The sequence below is a fragment of the Eschrichtius robustus genome, chromosome 1, assembly GCF_028021215.1.
Source record: "Eschrichtius robustus isolate mEscRob2 chromosome 1, mEscRob2.pri, whole genome shotgun sequence".
Taxonomy (NCBI): domain Eukaryota; kingdom Metazoa; phylum Chordata; class Mammalia; order Artiodactyla; family Eschrichtiidae; genus Eschrichtius; species Eschrichtius robustus.
In genome coordinates this window covers 184095761-184113947 of record NC_090824.1, presented here as the reverse complement: position 1 = coordinate 184113947, position 18187 = coordinate 184095761, and the positions used below count along the sequence as shown (strand labels likewise).

Here is an 18187-nt window from a genome sequence, read left to right as displayed (position 1 = left end):
ATCCTCAACCTGTCAAAATCCTGATCATGTCATCCCCTTGCTTACAGCTTTTCAATAGTTTTTATTTCTTCTAAGGCTAAGACCAACATCCTGCACAAGGCCCCAACTCAATTTTTGAGTTTGATGTCCTGTAACTATTTCTTAAGAAAATCAACTTCTGTGCATGGAATTAGTAAAATATTCAGTTCAATTTCCTACAATTTCTAGATCTACAAACTACACAAAAGTGGGGGAGAGGGACATAAGAAGACCTGAAAGAGGCTTAAGTGTCTTTTAGAATCTCTAAAGAAAAATTAAGTAAGAGTCTGTATATTAAGCAGGATACCTCAAACTCCAACCATTAGGTATGTAACTGTTTTCTGTGAAGCAAAGTTTTCACAACATTAATCTACACCTTACCAGAGTTGGTCAAAGACGGCTATAGCCACAGGTTGCTGACCCTGTCCCTGAACTACTTCTACTGCTCTTGGGCTAGCAGCCAGTCTAATATTATGCATGAACCCCTGCCCCTTCCACAAGAATGCAAAAACACCAAAAGCAGATTATAACACCCCCCCCCCACCAAGCAAAGTTTAGCTTTACTACTTAGCAAATAAATATAAATTAAAGCAATGTAAGGTAAACAAGCAAGCAGAAAAAAAAAAAAAAAAAGTTTTTTAACCCAAGAAAACAACAGAACAAAGACTTACTGCAGATGGCTAAGAGAGACCAGAGATGGCTGTAAACCGGTATAACTTGGGAGAAAATAATTTAACAATCTCTATCAAAAAGCATTAAAACTGTTTCTACCCTGTGACTTAGTAAATGAGCTACTAGGAATTCATCCTAATAATTTAAAATATAAAGTGATACACATGCACATACACTTTCAGTATAGACTCTAGCATGTTTATAACAGACAAAAGTGCCAACGTCCCCTAGAATGATGGGGAAAGGGCTAACTGTATCAACTTGATGGACTACTAGAGTCAAAAGAATAAAATGTAGTAACATCAGAAGGTTTATAGAATAACTTTTGGATGCAAAGAACACATTAAGATGACAGGTATGTAAAAATAACAGTATATAAACGTATAAAGTAACCAAAGAATCCTGGAGATGACAGAGTTATAAGCATAATATAAAGACAATGGGTTCGTTTGTTTTTAAATTGTTTTAGTGTTTTCTTCTTTTCACTTTCTTAGTAAAAACAATTACGGCAGGGTACTGTGTGGAATTTTTTTCTTTCTTGGTGAATTTCCTTTAATAAGAAAAAAAAATTTCTTTCAAAAACCCTCATTTTCAAGGGCTTATGTTCCAGGATACAATCCCACAGCTCCAAGAATATGCTTTAAAGTTATGCTCTGAGCACCCCTGGGATACTGGGTTTCCTCTGTCAAATGCTGCTCACATTTTCTGGTTTCCCAGGGAAAAGCAGTATGAATAACTTGCACAATCATCCACTTTGCAACTGTGCTCAGAGCAGCCAGTTCTGTTATGCCATAGTTTTGCTTACTTTATTACTTGTGACTGCATCCAAAAGCCCAACAAAAGCTGCGGGTCACCGAAGTGTGAAATGCCTGACAGTTTACCTTTTAAGGCCTGACTGAAAGGTTCAATGTGTAAAAAATCCATGCAGAGTATAATTCTAAACAATTCACATAATGTTATCAATTCCAAAGCTATGATTAAAAGGACCTGGAACAGTAAGACGCCCGAAGAAATGCACGACTGTGATGAATGGAGCATCTGGGCAGTTTCTATACAAAGAGAACAGAACAAATATTTGTTCCATATATGGACTCTAATACGTGTGTCTTCAGGATACAACTCAGGTCACCTTAAGGACCACTAGACTACCTTGGGGAACCTTGAAAAGTTACACAACTCAGAGAAGCACCACTAAGATAAAGTTATGTGGTAGCAGAAAAAGTTTCCTAACATTCTTAGGTCCCGTAGCTTTAAAATACTACCTTAATGCCATTTTTCTTTTCCTTCTATAAACCTTGATGCGCCAAAGATCAGCCTCCTGAGGAAGCAGGCAGCACAAGGGCTGGAGAGCCACCGAAAGGACCAGGGTGGAGGGCAGCCCGAGGCCAGTAGCAGCCCCGCCAGGGCGGTGGCCAGGCCTGCAAAGGCCAGGCTTTCTCCCCGGGAAGCAGAGAAGCCCTAGGAGACAGAAGACGGCGGCAATTAGGGATAAAGGAAAGCCATGAGGATGACCAGGCGGAGACAAGAGCAGTGAGGGGCGGCCCTGAGGAGAGCAGGCAGCAAAGAGGCGGTGGGGCGACGGGGGCAGGGAGGAAGGATGGCACCCCAAGAGCCCCTGAGACTTCAAGACGCCCTGCGGCAGCACCGGTCAGCGTGTGGTCCAGGGAGAACCCCAGGCCTGAAAACCCCTATCCTGGGAGGTGGGGCCTATACCCCAGGTGACTCTCAGCCGAGAAAGGTGCCCCGAGGAGTGTCCCCGCGAAAGCACTCCAGACAGGACAGCTCCTGAGGAGAGGCCACCAGGGAGAGATGCCTTCAGGTCCCGTCCTCATCCTAACTTGCACTGTCTTCATGATCAAAGGTCTAGAAATAGTTGTCTACCTGGGTCTCCGTCTCCCTCCTCCACCTGTGTAACTGGGTGCCCGCTTCCCACCGTGCATGTGAAACTGCTCTTGAAAAAGAAAACTTCCCAGGCCTATCCTACTCTCTGCATCCATTCATCCATTCATTCAAAACTTTAGTGCCTGCCTACAATACGTACCTGGGGACGTACCTCAGTTTACCACCCAACGAATTTACACAGCAACACTCACTAAACCTCACTGTTCTTTATTAACACACTCTATTCCCGCGAACTTTACTGGCTTCTCCCCTACCTTCTGGACGTTCTTCCTCGGCCAACTCTGTCAGGCCCTGTGCCCTACTGGAGATACAAAGATCGCTGTCTCAAGGAATTTTCAGTTCAAAGACAAAAAATACAAATAATTACAATGTGATATGGTGGTTTCTATAATGAAGATGAGGACAAAGTGCACTGAGGATGCCAAAATCTGCCGGGGCAAGTTCAGAGGCTTCATGGTGGCTCAAACCGCAGCCTCATAGGAAACGGGTAGGCACTGGAGAGAAACACCCCAGGCAAAAGGTCTGCACGTGCAAGGCCACGGAGTCCTGAGAAGAACTGTAGTAACTTCTTTCCAATCTTATCACTAAACATACATGTTTGGATGACTTCTCTCTCTCCCCCCAAACTGGAATTGATTTGCTCTAGCTTTATAGAAAAAAGACTAGAAAAAATGTATTTATACGTTATTTGTAGTTAAATCTGGTCAGTGGGATGAGTGATTATTTTATCCCTGTAATTTTCTACAGTAAGTATAAATTATGTTAAAATCTTAAAATATCATAAAGGCCAAAAAGAATCTTAAAGTACTTGGGTATTTCTGAGACTTAAATTATAAGCTGGAAATAACAGAAACCGATACCAGCAAGGCAGGAGGTTACAGTCAGGTTACAGAGAGTCTTAAATGCCATTCACGTTAAGAGTTTATATTCCATTCTACATGTAGCAAGGAAGCGGGAAAAAAATGGCACAGGGTAGTAACAGGACAACATGTAAGTGGCGGAAAATCAGTGGGGTAGAGGATGAATGGCAAGACAGGAGCTACCGGACAGGTACAGAACTTCCTGCTGAGGTTTCAGAGTAACAATGGACAAGACAAATCAGAGACTAGGAGGGATCTGAGTGTTGCTTAGATAAGTAGGGTGAGAGAAGAAGGGAATCATCACTTTCAAATGAAGAAGACAGAAGGAGAAAATACTGATTTTGATTTGGAAATATGGAATGTGAAAGGCCTGTGTGAAATCTAGGAAAGATACAAACTGGGAAATTAAGACCTATGGGCCTAGCTTTCAGGAATTCAGGGTTAGAGATACATACCCAAGAGTTGTGGATGGCAATGAAATTACGAAGGTGGTTGAGACTGTGAAGAAAAGCATACTGAGGAAGAGAGGAGAGCTGCAGGCAGACACGAAGAGAGTGATGCAGCCAGGCCCCCCTGGAGCAAAGGGGTGTGGAGCACAAGGGGCATATTCCCCTGAATAGAGGTGCAGCATCTTTCTCTAAGTCAGGGCAGGGGGTAAAAAGCTGAGCGAGTTCACGCATGACAGCTCACGTTTTTTCCGGAAATAGGAAGCAAGGACAAGTGCTGGGAGAAAAGGGGAGGGGGGAGTTGGGAGACTGAAGAAAATCAAGAAGATGCAACAGGATTATAGAGCAATGATGAGGGCCCAGCAGGCACCGGACACCCCAATCTATAAAGACGCATTTCTCACACTCATCTCACCTGAAACTACCTGTTAAGCGTCTGCCCTGACAGGTTCTAAGCTCCAAGAACACAGGACCCAGAAGTACTTGGCATAAAATCAATGCTCAAAAACTTTTGCTGAAATATGTTAAACTGTATGACATTTCTCTTGGACATTATTTAGAAGCCCAGGAAAGAAGAGTTTCTCAGAATTAGTTACTATGCAGACCCTCTTTAAATAGCAAACAGTTACTGTAGATACCCTAGGGATAACAATCTTCAGTTCGCTTAAGTATACGCAAGCCAACTTACAGCTAGATGTAAAATGCCTCATGCTCCAGGCTCTTGTACATTACGAACCACAATTCATTTACACATACAAACAAACACAAACATAGGCACTGAAATAACATATATATATATATATATATATATATATATATATATATATATATATATATATATATATACATACTCAGTTATAAGGTGGTCAACCAGATAATCCACATACTGGTTGCTTATTATTATAATTATTTGCACAAAAGCCCAAAATTTTTAGAAATTCTTGTAAAAACACTCAGATCGCTGAGACTACCTCCCATGGGTCCTTAAACTCCAATTTGAAACTGCTGAATTAATTCCATTGTTTACAGAGCAAGTGCAGGAGGAGGAAGGGGTCAAAGCAGTGGCAGTGCGGACAAAACATCAACGAAGAGAAGAGGTCAAAGTCAAAGGCCTAGAGATCAGGGTGCAGATGACAGAAAGGGGCTAAAGAGCCGGGGGTAACATTTCAGGGGCAGGCACTGTTGGGTAAAAGGTCTAGGTGAGGAGACAGCTATGGGAACTGGTTTAGCTGGGATCTGTTCCCAAAGCAGAGCCTGAGATAAAAGCATGTGTGCTAGCAGCTCACTCGGAAGGTGACCTGGGAACCAGAGAGGTGCTGAAGAGAGCAAACCAAGAAGAGAAAAGGCCGGGGCGCTTTAGCTACCACAGTGGGTGCCTGGGGGCTTGGTCTTACTGAGAAGTTCTGAGAAGTGTATACAGTTCACCCCCTGAGAATCCATAGGTTCCATTGGTGGATTCAACCAATGGCAGATGGAAAAAAAATTTTTTTAATTCCAGAAAGTTCCAAAAAGCAAAACTTGAATGTGCCCTGCACAGGCAACTATTTACATAGTATTTACATTTTATTAGGTATTATAAGTCATCTAGAGGTGATTTAAAGCATATGTGAGGAAGTGCATAGGTTACATGCAAATACTACACCATCATATAGAAGAGACCTGAGCCTCTGCGGATTTGGTCGGGGGTGGGGCAGACGGGGCGTGTCCTGGAACCAGTCCCCCTAGAATACCAGGGACAACTGCAGAAAGTGTGTCCAGAGGAGGACCACCGTGAAGACACACGTCTGTCAGCTCGAGTCCCCACAGGGAGAAGTTTGCCCCAAGGGCGTGAACTGCACCACACTTCCAAGAACAACAGTGTAGCAGCCCAGAAGGCTGCTGCCAGCTTCTCATCCTAGGGACAGACAGGGCTTGCTGGAGAAGCCCCAGGGGTTGAAAAGACAGAAGCACCTGAGGCAAGATGCAGTCAGCCAGAGTGAGTCACAGAACCGCTCTGAGCAGCAGCGGCCGGACCCAGAGGCGGCCAGGAGGAAGTGAGGAGGACAGAAGAAGTTCCTAGTCCAGCGCTCAAAGCCACGGGAGTTGAAAGAGCAAGTGTTAGACCAGAATGTGAGAAGTGTCACCTGCATGAACTCCTGAGAGCCTCAATGATGGCAAGAACTGGGGAGGGGATTTAAGCCGGGTGATTCACATACAGACATATACATATATTAAGACAAACACAAACAACCTCTGTTTAAAAGATTTAGTATTTAAGATGTATGTAACTCTTACCCATCTACTACAGATGTGTAGTAAGGCTGACCTGCCTTATGAACTGTCATCTTGTAGAAGTCAATTCTCCATGTCCTCTGTACCTAGCACAGTATCTTAATATTTAATAAATAAAGAATCTAAAGATAACTGCAGATATTCTGAGGTAAAAAAAAAAAAAAAAAAAAAAAAGTAAGCTTAACGAGGACAAGCAGAGTGCTGTGCTGTGCCCACCACTGTTCGCTGAGGCGTAGCAGAGTTCAGAGTGTGGACTGTGGAGCCAGATGCTTGGACTGAAACCTCTGATCAACCCCTAACGAGGTAGGTGATACTGGAGAGTTATTTAATCTATGCCTCGGTTTCTTCATCTTTAAAATGGGCAAGGTAGTTCCTACCTTATAGGGGTTATGTGAAGTTTAAATGAGTTGTAAATATAAAGCATTTAAAACAACATCTGGCACATTGTAAGCACTACCTAGATGGTACTTGTTATCATTATTACTACACATTACAGCTGGAGCTCAACAACTTGATTCAATAAAGAAGTAACTATGTTTTAAAAAGGAACAAAATTGGGTCATTTGTAGAGACATGGATGGACCTAGAGACTGTCATACAGAGTGAAGTAAGTCAGAAAGAGAAAAACAAAGAGCGTATATTAATGCACATATGTAGAATCTAGAAAAATGGTACAGATGAACCTGTGTGCAAGGCAGAAATAGACACACAGACGTAGAGAACAAACGTGTGGACACCAAGTGGGGAAAGGGGGGGTGGGATGGATTGGGAGATTGGGATTGACATATATACACTAATATGTATAAAATAGATAACTAACAGGAACCTGCTGTACAGCGCAGGGAACTCCACTTCGCTGTACAGTAGAAACTAACACAACACTGTAAAACAGCTATACCCCAATTAAAAAAAAAAAAAAGTAACCATGTTTGAATGTTTTGCTTTTTTTTCAATCATAATTACAACCAAAAACTCTGAATTGACCCATGTTAGGTGAAACACAAGATATGGAAGAAAGGATAAAGTGTAAGGGTTAGAAAGAACACAACTGCGAACAATAGATGAAGGTTGATTTTTATAGCCACTCAAATATTATTTTGATATGACATCAAAACCTTATATTGTATATAATAAGATTTAATCAGATGCTAATTATTATATTAATTAGATACTAATTATTATGTTAAGTATAATTAGATAATTATTTTAGGTTCCACATTTAAGTAGGATTATTCTACTTTCTAACAATTATATTTAGAACAAATTGCATGTAAAACAGTAAAAGCAGCAAAACCTCAGTGCTTTTTATTACTACATTAGATAAAGCACAGATATTTCTGAATGTTAGTATCACGAATCACCTTAAAAAAAGGTCAGGGTGGAGGATAACATACCTAATACAAATAGAAATAGGGAAGAATGACTTGAGGCTTCTTCTGTCATGGGGAAGCAAATCTAGGAGAGGCTAAAAGAAAGAAGGAAACTGCCCTGAAAAGATATAGGAGAAACTTGGATCAGAAGCTTGTACCAGTTTGGTTCACTGAGGGACTGCTGCCCGCTGAGGACTACTTAAACAGGAGATCTGCTCATTCAGAAGAGGCCGGACGAGGCGCACCAGGCGCAGACAAGAGTAATACAGTAACTGAGGTTTTGATGATTTAAGGTAATTTGTAACAGAAAGTTATCTTACTTTTATTCCGACACCTTCAAATGACTATAATGATGACAATAATAAAAATAATAACAGCTAACTATCTTCTCTATGTAGCTCTACAAGGCTGGGAATGATATTACCTTTGTTTTATATATGAGGAAACCAAACCACAGAGAGGTTAAATAACTTCTCCAAAGTTGCACAGGTAGAACTGAAACCAGACCATCTGAATTCTGAAGCTATGACCTGACTTTGGGCTCCATTAAACTACAATTTTTTGAAGGCCTACTCAGTCACTATTTTAAAGATAAAAGAACATCCTTCTACTGTTAGAACTGACTCAGAGCACAGAAATGGAAAGGACTTAAAATGTCCTGTGAGTTTATTTCTTAGTCCTTCAAAGTGACTGGAGGCCAACAAAAGTATTTTAACTGTCAAATTTCATGAGTATACCCACAAGTTATGGTCTCATTCCTACAAAAGCATTTCATCCTGATATCATTTCTTACTATGCTTAATTTTATCTAAAGAGTCATAATTCATCCCTTGAAACAGTAAATAATGTTAAACACCTCCCCGAAACAATCTCCTCTTAGTGGTTAACAACCTCAAATATGTGCAATTGTTCCCCTTGTCAAAAACTGTACATAATTATTTTTATCTCCACTGTAAGCTCATCTTTATTCACCAAGGTTAAATGTGGTTTTATGAGCTGTTCAAACTTTTAAATACACACTTATTACCTATTAATGTTTTTAACAATGTGACAAATCACTCATTTGGCATTTCTTTTTACATTTGCAGATAAAATCTTCAGAAATTTTATAAGTACTTTATTTGTAGAAATTAAACAATTACACTTGAGAGAAAAATTACTTTTAAAAAAATGTGGTGAGTTACATTTACTTCAAGTTTTAAAATTAGGTGCCCAGAAGCCAACTATGCCCAAAAGGTCATAGTACAAAAGGAAGTCATCCATAAAAGATTTATTCCTACAAAATCTTTGCACAAGAACACATTTTTATTCAATACAACTAATTAAATTCAAGTCAATAAATACCTATTGCATAGCTACCATGTACCAGACACACAGATGACAAAGCTGGGAACCCAGGAGTATTCGAAAGCCCAAGCTTTCAATATAAGTAGGTTTCTAATAAGAAAGGTTAAGGGTTCTCACCAGTCAAATACTCTCTTCCAGAGAACAGAATATGCTTCCTTTTTTATATCCTAACATTTTAAATCCTTTCACCTTACTGGTGAAAAAGATTCAGATACCTATACTGAGATATATTATAAGCCTCTCCTAAAAATATAACAAGGTTGGATTCATCTCAAGTCTGTACCACCATCACTATTTTCTGTATCTGCTTTTAAAAGGAAGAAAATAAATAGTCCAATAATAGATTAATATCTACAAATCAACACAGTCTAGAAAAGGAACACGGAGCCAAGCTGAAAGCCTCAGGGAATTACCGTGCGGTTCATTCTGCTTCTCCCCACACAGAGCAAGCAGATGGGAGAATGTAAACGGAAGGAACTCTGAGAGCCTGCTCTTCTCTGTGCCATCAAATTTGAGAGTGAGAGCTTGGGGATGAATTCCTCCAGGGCAAGAGCACCTTTTCCCCTTGCAGGAAGAACAATTAAAACTAAACATTTTTCCCCTCTCTCTGGCAGGAAGAGGTGCGTGGTAGTGACCATGGAGGTGCTTATGGCCCAAGTAATAAGCTAGAATTAGTGATTAACAAAACTTAGCAGAAAAGATGAAAGGGGGAAAAGAGAGGGAACAGGAAAGAGAGGAGGTTGAGTACTCCAAGGCAAAGACACAACACCCCCTTTGAAGTCCTTTTCCACCCACTGTGGTCGATAAATAGTAGTCTGAAGTAGAAAACTTTCTAAAATTCACTACTCCCACCCAGAAGAAAAAAAAGCTTTTTTTTGAGCACTGACCCCTTCTTGCCCAAAGGTAGTAACAGCCTGAGTTGAGTTCCAACAACAAAGGTTCAACTGCTCCAAAGCTACAGGCTTACAAAAAAATTTGAAACCTGAGAACAGGGCTAATATTTTAATTACAGAGTAACGGACAGAACAAAATTCATCATTAGTGACTACTCTACCCACCTTCTCCAGGAAAATGAGAACATGGAAGATCAATCATCACCACCCACCACACACTGCAACGGAAAGATAAAGAATGGACATACTTCTAGTGGGCAAATAAAAAGCCTCAAAGATAAAGAAGCTGGAAGTGGGGAGAAATAAGGGCACGGAACTGAACATCTAAGAAAAATTTCTACAGCAGAAAAAGTGGAAAGAAAATGAAGAATCTTCTCTGAAAAAAAAGGAGAATGAACTCATTATGCTCTTCAAGGAATTTAGAAAATCTCAAATAGATTTAATAGCAATCAGAAACAGTAAAACCACAAAACTAGAGGAAAAGTATAAATTTAAGTTGAAATCCTCTATAGAACTCAGACACATGAGGAACAGAATCAATATGACAGGAAGAGCAGGCTTGACCACAGGGAATTCAAAATAAGTCAAGGCAATTAGAAACATTATGATACAGCTAATAGTGATCCAATAAGTAGATAACTGGTATACCACCACCACCACCTCCCCTATCAAAAAGGTTATAGCCTTTACATGAGGACCAAAAAAAAATGAATTAAGCATTAAATTCCAAAAACTGGTGAAGGGGCACAAAATAAACTCAAAGACTGCAAAAGGACTTAAAATACAAGCAAAAAATAAACACTTTAAACAAAGCTATTAAGGCATAATATTAAGGGCTGATCCAAAATGAGCATGAAAAGTTGCCTGAACTTAATTCTTCCGAGATCCTCCTTCCACTCAACACATATTACTCAGCAATTGATACATTTCAAACCAGACTAGTGAGCTGTTCCGTCTTTACACTTGGCTATGTCTATAGATTTTGCCTTTCCCTGTGAAGGGAAAAGAAGCGTAAGTTAGCAACTGCTTTGGTTGAGAAATTTTACTTTGGGGCAAGTTTACAAAGGTAACTATGAATGGAGCTAGCAAAAAAAAGTTTACCATCTTAATTAATGGTATCAAAAAGCACTTAAAAGCAAGATTTGTTCCACATAATTTCAATTAAGGAGAATTGTAAGTTATGTTCCCTTGTGTAATTTTATCTACTTTTTAGGTAGATCACTCCAAAATTCTTACTTGATCCAAACTTTAATAAATTTTGACCATATCTTTTGTCACATCTCTTCTCTGCCCTGTACTGGATTGAAACAAACATAGTGCTGAATATATTTTAAATACATACATATATAGAGAGAGAGAGAGAGAGAGAGAAAATGTTTTAAAGCCTAACTAAATATAGGTAGAAATCAATTAATTTCTCACTTTCCTCAGCACTAAGATGGGAATAATGTCTACCTTAGGACTACTGCAAGGATAAAATATTACCATGAATGTAACACAAATATCTTTACAGTGACCTACAGATTACAGCTTACTTGATTACTGCTTCAACTTATTCACTGACTTCTAAACATAAGAACCTGAGTGACTACATAATTAATGGTTCGAAATCCTTTTAAACCATGCTTCTTTAGTAAGCACAAATCCACTCCCTATTGTGTTCCTGTTGTGCGTTCCTAAAATAACATAATACTAAATGCAACTTTTAAAACTACAATCTCTACCTCCAACAATCAGATATGACCCACCATCACGCCTTCTAAGAAGCAAAAAAATTACTATCTGAAATAAATAATGAACTATAAAATATTGGAGAAGTAATTACTCCTAATTTCACAAAGACTATGAAAGCTTAAGTTATTTACAGATTCATTCAATAAACATTTATACATGGAAATGTGACCTCCATACATCGAATGGTACACAATTAATTTTTCATGTAAATGCTTTCCTCATCACTCCACTGAAGCTACATTCCCTACAACAAAATAAAATATTAATTTTTCTTCTACCTTTCTGAAATTTTTTTGGCCTTCATTGGCTCTTAATCTCTTCACCAACCACCATAAGCGAATTAACTACTCCTTTTTTTGTCCCAAAAGATATTCTTGATAGTGTCTAGCGCAGTAAATGACAAACCTTCAGTGACGCTCAATAACACAGTGTTGTTTTAATTCAAATTTCTATTATAACTAATTGTAATCATGTCTGTGAACCACACCAGACTAGAGCTGGAGGGCAAGAATCCAGGCCTTCATTTTATACAGCCTTCATTTTATGTATATATATTTATACTATAAATGCATATATACTTATATATGTATGATTATATATCAAAGCAGTCAAACAATATTTATTTGCTAAATTAGACTGTATTCTCCCTTCTAACTATACCGTCTTTTGTCTTTTCCTCAAAATCTATTAGAGAATATTACCTGGTACAGTACCTTGTGTAAAACATTCTGTGGTATTTGCTATGTTTCCCTAGATTGAACACAACTTGTCCCAACTAGATAGTATCCTCAACAGCAAGGTGCACGTCAACTTCTTGATCTACATCCACTCAGCACTGCACTGCTCAGGGAAGTGGCACTCAGTACACTGATGGATTAAAATGTCATGGACGGGACTTCCCTGATGGCACAGTGGTTAAGAATCCATCTGCCAATGCAGGGGACACGGGTTCGAGCCCTGGTCTGGGAAGATCCCACATGCAATGCAGCAACTAAGCCCGTGCGCCACAACTACTGAGCCTGCACTCTAGAGCCCGCGCTCCGCAACAAGAGAAGCCACCACGGTGAGAAGCCCGCGCACTGTAACGAAGAGTAGCCCTAGCTCGCTGCAGGGAAAGCCTGCGCGCAGCAACGAAGACCCAACGCAGCCAAAAATAAATAAATAAATTTATTTAAAAAAAAAAAAAAAAAAAAGGCATGGACAACAGAGCTCCATCCGGACAGAGAGCTAACAGTAACCCACTTGGCTCGCCAGCACTGGCAGCCTTCTCAAAGTCACGACTTGGCACAGCACCTATCCTCTGGGGTGAGGGCAGGAGAGGATGGCTGCTCACGGGAGAGGGAAGACCTGCACTCCGCAGGGCCAGGTCATGCGACAGCTGGCCTTCAGCTCTTCGGTGACGGAGAGGGAGAAACCAAAAGACCACTTTATGGTGCAGATGCAGAAACCAAAGCCCTTTCCAGGTGAGGTGTTCCAACAATTGTCCCAGAGAAGTTCAGGCCCAGCCTGCCCAAAACCCAAGTTCCCCAATCAAGAAGCCTTTGCTACATCCAACTGCTTACCTAATTATGCTTCTCTCTTCACCTCAAACATGCCCATCACAGGAAATCCCTGAAAATATCCAGGTCACTCACTTAGCTATCATAGGAAGGAATCAGAAGTTCAAACAAATTGGGGAAGGAAAATGCTTTTCTAGATTCCTTTTCCTCCACCCGGCCCTTGACTGTGAAAGTGTTCCCAGGGCCTCTCCGCGGCCCCTTTTCACTCTACACGCTCTCCAGTATTTTCATCTGCAGCCTAGAGCGTCAACTAGTACTTACAGACTAGGAATTCCCCAATCTCAGTCTCCCAGCCCGACTGCTGGTTTTGAGCTCGCAATGGACATATTCCACGACACCCCAGCTGTCTCAGTAGGATGAGTTCAGCACTCCCCTCCCTCCAGGCGACCAGCACCACCCCCTGCTGGTCACGCTGCCTGCCTCGGCCGAGCGCACCTCTTAAGCAGAGACGTGGGCCACTTCAGTTCCTTTCTCCTCTCTTACCTCAAACACCAGGTCTGACCCGTCCTCCCTCCGAAATAAGTAGTCCTCGTAGCCCCACCCAAGGCATCCCCACACCAAGGATCTCCAAAGCTTTTTAATACTCACCTTTATTATTAAAAAAAAAAACCCTGAGCATACATGTACTCCAAAATATGTATTTACTTATAAATTAAAATACATGTACTTCTACAGCAATACAGTAGATATTATAAACCATAATAAAAATTTAAACTTTAAAATATGAGATTAAAAATATATATAAAATTAAGTCTGATATTTTCTTCCTACACTCCAGTGAGTTATTTTATACATCCCTGGGATCCAGGAAACTGTACTTTGGAGACTGTTTACTGAGATTAGTCCTATAATTGTGTGTTTACACATGTATGTACTATGTATATTTGAAGCAGTTTTTCACTCATATACACACATTTCATGATGAGATGATATACACACGCTTTACCATACTGCTAAATATAGCTAACCTTAACCTTATCTTCCAAAGCCACAAACCAAAAACAAAGCTTAGAGGTTTTTTTAAAAAATTATTTTACAAATAAAACTTAACTCTGTAAAAGTCTCATCATTAGCCATCTTTAAAAAGATGAGAAATTTACAAAGTATAGTTTAGCTCCTTTTGCGTACAGCTCCTGAACAAGAGATACCACATTTTTTTCACCCATCTACTGACATATTCGAAGGCTGCTAATGTTCTGGGGGTTTCATGGACTGCACCTCCTGTAACCTAGATACATACAATTTTTTCAGTTTTCTACAGCTATAGATACTGCTATCATTTCAGGGTTCTGAAGACTAATGTACTCTTCCCTACTCATACTCCTATAAGCCCACCCTCCGGACCCCGACTCCCACCTCTGCAATAGCAATATAAAAGGACAAAAATCCCACAACATATAACCAGTCAGAATAGACCTGCTAACACAACAAAAGATATTTACATATTTGCACAATATGATCTTCTAGAACGGACAACCTGACAGATCCTAACTCTCCATGCAGAGTGGGGAAATCAGTCCACATGAATCCTCTCAGATACTAATTCAGCTTGTTACACGTTCAGAAAAGTCAATTCTCAGAACTCCAAAGTTCTGAAACTTTTACCAGTTAGATGTTTCATCTCATCACTCCAGCAGAGTAGTTAAGAACAAACCAGTGCACTTACAAAATGATTTAAAAAATATATATTTTCTTCAGATAGAATATTATATTACCCCCGACGCTGTAAGCCACAATTTGGCAAGAAGCCAAGCAATGAAGCTATTAAGCGGCAAGCATTCCATGAAAACTAGCACCACCTGAAACTGTTAATTTTCACTATTTTATAAAGTAACCAGATGTCCCCAGTTTCTCCAGGATTTAGGGATTTATCGACCCCAATATAGAACTACATGGTCATTCAGTGATGCTAATTTGGGGCAGCTCTTAATTATACTGACCAGAAAGTTGAGGAGAAAGCCACCTAAATCCAGTGATTTTCAATATTGCTGATTCTATACTTTGCACACACAGAATATTGAGAAAATAATCTTAATAGAGAACTTAACATTCTCTTAAAAAGAATCGACATTACAAAAACTTAAAATTTTAGGTCTGTGAAGTCAACATACATGACTTAATTTGGAGTTTCTTTGCTTTCTATTCACAGGAGTAAAGTATTAACCACATCCCGTCTTCTTAATTAGGGAATGAATTTTAGGGTGAGTAAAATGGCTTTCTCCTCAAACGCCTGTAACCAAAATATTGATTTGTTTCATGTGTTTTCTATTTATCAGTTAATCATCTTCAGTCCCTCATTTATTATTAATCAATGAACTAACATTATTTTCAAATAGAACATTTTAGTGGGACTCTTTAAGTAAGCCCTGACCCCGTGGGCCTAGATGTCCACAAATCTAGAATAGGTAACTTGCAACTAAAATCCCTTAATCATTTCTAAAGTCGTCTAGTACACAACCTACTGTAAAGGCTGAATGTAGTTTAAGAAAGATGCCTAATCAAAATTCAATTAGCATTTGTTATTTTTGTACAATCAAAACAACAATAAAAAATAATCCAGTAATTCTACCCACCTATTTCTGTGGAACGCAGATCCAAAGAAACCTTACTAATAACATTACCAATCACATGCTGAGACTTTCTAAAAAATCTTTTTAATACACCAAGAAGGAAAGAAAAAGAGTTAATATTTATTGAGCAACTACTCTAGGTGTCTTCCATTTTACATTTGCTTTTCACTACACTGTACTTTTGCAAAGTTACCTGTGGTTCAAACATCGGTTGCTAGACCCCATGGGTTGTCGTCATACAGCTGGATGACCACCTACGCTCCCTGTGCCTCAGTTTCTTCATTTGTAAAATAGGTATAAAAACGGCACCTACCTCGTTGGACCGGTTCCGGGATTAAATGAGAAAATAAAGGTAAAGTGCGTAGAGCTAAGCTTGGCCCTTACTGTCGTTATTATAACAATTACTAGTTTTATTATTAGTGTAGGTATTTTTCCCATTTCACAGATGGGGAATTGGAACCTTAAAAAGCGTAATTTACTAGCGCTAGGTTTTGACTCAAAAGCACAAATCTGATGAAACAAAAATTGCTCAGGCATTAAATACTAGCATTCTTAAAAATACAACTTGTTCTGAAGCATAAGGAACGACACGAATCAAGCACAGGGCGGGCATTAGCCCTGGACACCGCCGCGGCGTCTACACCCAGCATTAGGGGAAAGGGCCCACAGGACGCGCCGACCCCGCGCCCCGTTTCCCGGCGGCTCAGCGACGCCCCAAGCTCAAGACTGGAGCCGAGGGTTAGTGGTCCCCGCGTGGAGGCCCAGCAGCCGGCGGCTCGGGGCAGCCGGGGTCGAGGCCGCTCCCCGGACGCCGGCCCGCGGAGGCCCGTCCGCGCCTAGCCCGCGGGGTCGTGCCCACGGCCGGCGTCCGAGCGGTGGGTCCCGGCCCCGGGCCTCCGCGACCGCGGCTCGGCGGGGCAGCGCCCGGGCAGGCCAGCGCCCTCCGACGCCCCCCGGCCGGGAAGGTCCGGGAGCGGGCGCGGCCCGACTTCCTCCCCCGCCCGACGACTGGAATCCGCCCCGAGGCCGCGGCCCCCACGCCTGCCCCGCGGCCCTGGCCCGGCCGCGCACCGAGCACGCCGCCCGCCCGGGCCCACCTTCTCCCGCGGCGTCCGGCCCCCGCGGTCGGCTCGGCCTGTGCTCCGCGGCTGCCGCTCGGCCTGTCCCCAGGGCTGGCTTGGCCTCCCGGGCTCGGGATCGGGCGCGGCGGCGGCGGCTCCGCCTCCTCCTCTCGGGCGGGAGGAGGAGACTCAGCGGCTTGGGGCCGCCTCCCGGCAGGAAACGACCCCCGCGGCACCGCCTCCCAGGCGCGGCGATCCCGCTCCTCAGGCCGCCGCCGCCGCCCTCTCCCTCCGGAAGCGCATTCCTCCCGGGCCGCGTCAGCCGCGCCCGTTGGGGGAGGGGCGGGGGGTGCCCCCGGGACAAAGGAGCGGCCGGGTCGGGCGACAGACTCCGCCGCGGCCTTCGCGGTGCCTCAGTTTCCTCTGCTGCCGGGAGAGGGAGGGTTTGCGCGGTCCTGCGCACCTTAATATCCTCCCGTGAGGGAATTCCGGAGCCTCCTTCTCGGCCTGTCTTAGGTGCTGCTTCCCCAAAGCCGCACGTGTGTCCGGCCCGCTGTCCGTCCGGCTGGCCCAGGACTGCCCGGTTTTGAACTCTGGAAGCCCTGCCTCTGGGGAGCCGCCTCAGTCCCCGACAAATCGAGACACTTAGTCACTCACCTTGCAAGGCTTCGTGGGACCAAAAACGTTTCCCTTTTGGAAGGGAAGTGGCTAAAGCCGGTATTATTTTTCTGGCGTGAGGATTTGCTTGACTTATGTCTTTGAGAAAGGGGAAGACTCGGGGAGGAGGTGGGTGCCAGGAAAGATGGAGATGAGGAAAGTTTTAGAGAAAAACTGGTGAGTTGGGGAGCAGCTTTTGTTAGGTTAATGGGGAGCTCCATTTATGGGGAACAGGGATGAGAGGGAAAAGTTTCATCCTCGATACGGTTTCTGTTCATCCTCACTTTTCTGAGTAGGTGGACAGGGGGCTGGAGAAGGCACATTGAAGAGAAGTGAAACATTTCACTGTGAGCATGGCTGGGCGCATTTTGATAAGAGGATTGAAACTTGTGCCAACCGGCATCATACTGAAACCCGGTAACTCAGAATATGCTGCTGGCAGGCTGCCACTCTGTTAGCAGAAAATGTGTGTTGCCACGTGGTGAGCTGTAGCACCCTGTTGGGCACAGAACTCGAATTATTAGATTTGTGAAACTGGTGTTTCATTTGGGGGAGATTAGAAGCCGCGATGCCCATTTGGCTGCCAATCTTAAATAAGAGAAAACAAAACAATCCCATCTATGGAAATTTTGCCCGTTGCTCGCCAGCAAAATCGAATCTGTTGGTTAGATAATCTCTGGAAACCTCTAAAGAAATGAGAATGATTTTTCCCACTAAATGGACGACCAAACCTAAGAGACTAAATGATGTTTCCTTATTTGTGGAATCTAAAAAAGGATACAGATGAAGTTACTTACAAAACAGAAACAGACTCACAGACATAGAAA

The 18187-nt window shown here is 42.1% G+C and overlaps 1 protein-coding gene across 2 annotated transcripts in view; it reads right to left on the bottom strand.

The window, feature by feature from the left end:
- ITGB1 (integrin subunit beta 1) overlaps positions 1-17187 on the bottom strand; it is a 43142-nt gene extending 25955 nt beyond the window's left edge. The window contains exon 1 of one of the 2 annotated variants that reach the window (XM_068560882.1): positions 17167-17187. The gene's annotated coding sequence lies outside the window, so the exon portion shown is untranslated. Of the gene's footprint in view, positions 1-16739; positions 16880-17166 lie in introns of those variants that run through there. The other variant, XM_068560887.1, reaches the window with a different exon arrangement.
- Between the last annotated feature and the right edge of the window lie 1000 nt (positions 17188-18187).